At 43.5% G+C, this 5,097-nt stretch overlaps 1 protein-coding gene across 3 annotated transcripts in view; it reads right to left on the bottom strand.

Annotated features, from left to right (window-relative positions):
* Positions 1–476, bottom strand: part of S1PR3 (sphingosine-1-phosphate receptor 3) — a 9,424-nt gene extending 8,948 nt beyond the window's left edge. The window contains exon 1 of one of the 3 annotated variants that reach the window (XM_015653325.3): positions 254–476. The gene's annotated coding sequence lies outside the window, so the exon portion shown is untranslated. Of the gene's footprint in view, positions 1–63; positions 171–253 lie in introns of those variants that run through there. The other 2 variants (XM_015653326.3, XM_015653322.2) reach the window with 2 other exon arrangements.
* Positions 477–5,097: the final 4,621 nt, after the last annotated feature.

Here is a 5,097-nt window from a genome sequence, read left to right as displayed (position 1 = left end):
CGCTCCGGCGGCCCCGTCCCGGCCCCGTCCCGCCACGCCTCAGCCCGCCCCTCAGGCGCTCACCGGGCCCTCGGCCGGGGGAGCAGCCCCGGGGCTGCCGGCCCGCTTAATGCTTAAACGGCGTTCTGGGCAGCCGGCGCGAAAATGTGAGGCGGCAGAGCCCACCGCCGAGTATTTATAGCGTCCAGAAGAATGCGAGGTGGAGAGTTACTCGGGTCGAGCGATTAGAATGTTCAAATGAGGTTGTACGTACCCTACCTCTGCTCGTCTGTTTCACTGTGTCCACTAATGCGGCATTCAGAGAGCTTGAGTCGAGAGGCACAGGGTAAAACATTCAGAAATTCCTGGTAAAAGTACTTCTGGTTTGACCCAGAACTGCCGATTACAGCATGCTCCTGGCAAGGTACCTCTTGACAGAGTTATTGAGTGAATAATAGCAGCCCAAGGACAGTGATAGGCACGTGGATTCTGCCAATGACAGGAGCAGCGCTTTGAAAAAGAAGTTGGAACCTGAATCCCACAAGTGTCTTATTTAAATGTACTTGTAAGATCTTGCGGGTACAGCAAATCTTTCTGTCAGAAGTGCATGTGATAAGCTGGCAAACAGAAGCACTGCAGCAACCTTGCTAAGCACAGGCAGACGTGTAGGGCTGCCTATCGTCTCACAGCAATTAGTGTTTTTCTTGGGAGCCTCCTGTCTGGACCTGAGCATCATCACACTTGGAGGCATGCCATGGGCCTGGCTATTGGGTTGCCTGCACTGCTGTTCTGAAGGGAGGAAAAGTCCTGGAGGAAAGCAGAACCAGGCTTTTTATAGCCAGAAATTTAAACTGATGTAGCAGAGCAAATGGTTGTTTCTGTGACTGCTTTTTAATCTCCCGAAGAGGGGTAATAGAACTTTTCCGTTTTAGGAATTTGGTAGGAAATAAGGAGTACACTGATCAAAATGGTGGCAAAATTACTTCCAAGCTGATGGACCCAATAGATATGGCCCTACTTAGCTATGGGATAGGACTATACTGCAATCTGTAGTGGTCTTAGACTTTTCTCCTGTCCTCCGGTTTTGTGTGCTTTGTAGAACCCACTCTCTTCCACAGAATACAGGAGGGAGTGGAAAACTCCTTCTATGTCACATAAAGCTACACACTGCTTTTTGTCAAGGGGGAGCCCTGTGAATTACTACTCTCCCATTGCTCAGAAAAGCCTTGTTGTACAGATTCCATGAAAACCACCCCAGGAAGCTCTGCAGTCCTCTTGGCAGCCACTTGCTACACACCAGCAAGATCTGGGTTCATGTATAGTGGATGTAAGTAGCTCCTGTCCTGGCTCTGTGTTCTGCTATTATTTCTTGTTATTTTTCCCTCTCCTCGTTTTTCCTTTACTACTTCCTTTTAGTTACTTGGAGAGGGCAGCCAGAAGAAGTAGTCACTCTTACCAAACTGTCATGGATGAGGGGACAAGATACTGCCGCCACAAAGATTTTTTGGTAATAGTTCCAGGAGGTGGCAAACTGTTTCCTGCTACCCACAATGATTTTAAATTCCCTTCAGTTGGGCTTACCACCACCAGCAACCCACAGGAGCAGCTAACAACAAGGCTCCACTACAGTACAGGAGAAGTGGTGTGTGATGAGGTTCAGATGTTATTTCTGACTGAGACTTCTGATGGAGCCTGAAACCACCTTGGCTGCAAAGCACTGTGAGCATCACAGTCCCACCAAGTGATCACAGTGATCTCATGCCCCAGCTTTCCTATTCATCATGGGAAACCGACTTCACACACAGCTGTGCTGCAGGGGTGTCTGGTTCATCAGCAGGCAGTGGTTTCTCGCAGATACCTCTTGACCCCTGTGGTTGCAGTAGCTGCTGATGTCATTGAAGGAGGTAGGTGGCAGGACACTGAAGGGCAAGCTGGAGAAGCCACTCAGGAACAAAGTGTAGGTAGAGAGTCCCTGTTCAGAGGCTGCAGGGGATTTGCCTGGTGTCCATCTCACAAGCCAAAGCAACTTTTTTTGTTGGCAAAAACAGTTGGCAAAAAAAATGACTCTTTGGCAATAGCTGATAAAACTCACTGGTTCAATTCCAAATGTCATGCAACAGCCAGTGAGGCACCCATGGAGAGCTTTCCATGAAGATCTCAACCTTAAAAGAAATTACATTTTTGTGGGGTAGAGAGGTTAATGACTAAGAAAGACATAGAAAGAGAAGTCCAGAAGCAGTGATGAATTTTCTTAGCCACAGGAGGTTAACAGCTCAGTTTTTTGAGGATAAGAAGTCCTTTCTGTCCTGGAAATTCCTGAGTGATTGGGCAAACAGGATGAATAATGGGAAAGCACTATTTGCTGATGTTATTGGGGGTATTTGACAGTGAAACTAAAACTGAGAACAAGATGTTTCCAGACATGGAGGTCCTGAGTGACCTGCTGATAAAATGCAGTGTTCATTTCCATGCTGCTAAGTGAAACGTAGAAAACCAACTCTAATAACAGATGCATAAATTCATGTAGGGTGTTAATACTCAGAGGAGAGGTCTTTGTGGATAGTCCTTAAAAAGCAATTGACAATAATTAACTGTCAAAGGGAAAGAGAATTCTAGGAATGAGTAACAAAGGAAAGGAGAACAAATTGGAAAACATGGTTGAGCTCTTCTGTGAGCTTGGCACCTTGTGTGCCACAAGTGTCTGTGTACTTCATCTCCTGTTCTGTAAAACACAAAAAGGCAAAAAAAGTAATGGAATAGTTAGAAAAATTTTCTGTTCAGGGAAAATTCTGCTTGGCTAGGGCTAATCAATGGTCAAAAAAAAATGGAAAAACACAAAATACTTTAAAACACAAGGACACAAATTTCTAACAACATACTGTTGAGTTGTGGGAACCAATGAACATGAGAGAAAAAGTTGTTAAACAAACTGCTGAAACCACTTGGTTGGTAAAGGTCTGCCAATAGCTGCTAAGTACAATGAGAAGGCAGTGCAGGGCACAATGGCTGGCAGTAAACACAAGCAGGGGCAGTATTTGCCCCTCACAATTCTAGCTCCAAAGTTGCCATGGGTCGAATCCTGTCTGTGCTTTTTTTTCTTCAGTGTTGCAATAAAGTGTGGTCTTGACTAAGAGACAAATCCATGGCACATTTAAAAGTGTGTCTGTTGCCCACTTTAGCGGGATTGAAAACAGATGTTTCTGTAGCATGGCAGAGGAGCAGTCACCAGAGGGACTCAGGGAGAGAAGGCTCATTTGATGCCATGAGCTCAGCAGATGTCTTGGTGAAGTTATCTGTATCGTCCTGGGCCTCCCAGCACCCTGCAACAGTCAGTGGATTTGCTTTTCTATCTTGGGTTTTACGTGGAGAACAATTGAGTAAAGAAAGGGCATTTTTTTTCCAAATGCAGCATGAATGCATTTCATGATGAGTGCCATTGAGATGGATGGCTTTTCAGTATGTGCTTTAAAGTCAGAACAGTGGTTAAAGTCGCTTCTACTTACAGATAGATAAAATACATAAACAAGCAATAAAAACTGAAGTTACTCTCAGATAACAGATATTGTGGTTTCTCTAGAGACAAAATGATAATGTTTCAAGATTAACATTGTCTTTCTCATGTAGTGGTTGCCATCAAGTCCTTGAAGAATCTTTTTTCTTTTAACTGTTAAGGGAATGATAAAATCTTTGTAATATCTGTTTGTCAATATCATGCAATGTTTTATTAATACATTAGCTATAATTTCTTCATACTGACATTCACCCAATGCTTTGCAGGTCTGTCATTGATTTACTTGCCTGGTGTTCTTGAAGTAATGCTTCCTCATTTGGAAAATCAATAACTTTTTTTGACTGTTTTGGTATGAAAGCTAAACAGCATCAAGGCAATCTTAAAATTACAATTCAAAGCAGTATGATATTTATCTGATTCTGTGATGGCATATTTTAGCTCTCTACTTTTCTACTGCTGCTGAGGTATCATCTTTATATTAACAGACATATTATGCATCTAGAAGATGAAATGGTGCAACATATGTTTTTTGTAACACCATTTTTGTTCTTATTTCTGTGACTCCAACTCAGCGTTAAGCCAGTATTAAATGTACTACTGTTTTAATTAGAAATCATTGAAAGATAAGTAAGATTAATTAATATTTCAATTGAATATAAAAAAATAAAACCAAAATGGGAGATCATTTATTTGGACTACTTTAAAATCACAATCTGCAGTGACTGAAATGCATTTGGATACAACATCAAAGAAGAAATCTGTCAATAATTATAAAATATAAGTAGAGAATATTTTGGAAACTTCAAAAGCTATGACTTTTCTCACCTCTTCATGCACTTGTATACCATGGCACATGCACAAGTAAATATATGCTCATAGGACATATTTCAGTTGCAAGTTTTACATTAACTACTGGGATCATGTGCTTAGCTGAGCTCTGTCTGCCTCTACAACTGACACCTTCCTCTAGGGATAAAGAGGCAGATTCTCAGAGCATGACCAGATATTTATTGGTATTGTTAATGTTAAGGCTGACTCAGCTCAACGTCCAGCACTGTGCAGACTGCACATGTTAAAGGAAAGATAGCTGTTATCATAGCACTTCCAGCCAGACATGATGTAAAAAGTGAAATACAGAAAAAGGAGAAGGGGAAATGAGTTCAGTCAAACAGCTCCTTGGGTTTCCCCATCTGCATTCTGCAGCTCAACACTCCAGACATGAAGACATGAAGACGCCTACATCACTGTCTGAAGGCTTGTCCCTCCTTTCTTTTCTGCACATTATTCCCATCCTTCCCCAGCAGTTGCTGTCTCCTCCTGTGCACTGAGCCTCAGAGTACCAGAGGGAGATGTCCAGGGTGACCTGGGCCAGCTCATGTGTGCCACTGCTGCAGCATCACCCTTCATACACAGGTCCTGCAGAGCTCCTGCTGCCTAGGCTGCCTTCCATGGGACCCAGTCCTGGTGATGGGCATTCCTGCACCCCTGCAAAGGGTAGGCACAGCATGGCTGAGGCATGGCTCCCACTGCCAAATCCATGAGCACACACCATCCCTGGAGGAGTGCTTCACTTCCCCAATACAGCATCACATGATGGGAATGTGCAC

The sequence above is a fragment of the Parus major genome, chromosome Z, assembly GCF_001522545.3.
Source record: "Parus major isolate Abel chromosome Z, Parus_major1.1, whole genome shotgun sequence".
NCBI lineage: Eukaryota > Metazoa > Chordata > Aves > Passeriformes > Paridae > Parus > Parus major.
This window is presented reverse-complemented; position numbering and strand designations above follow the sequence as displayed.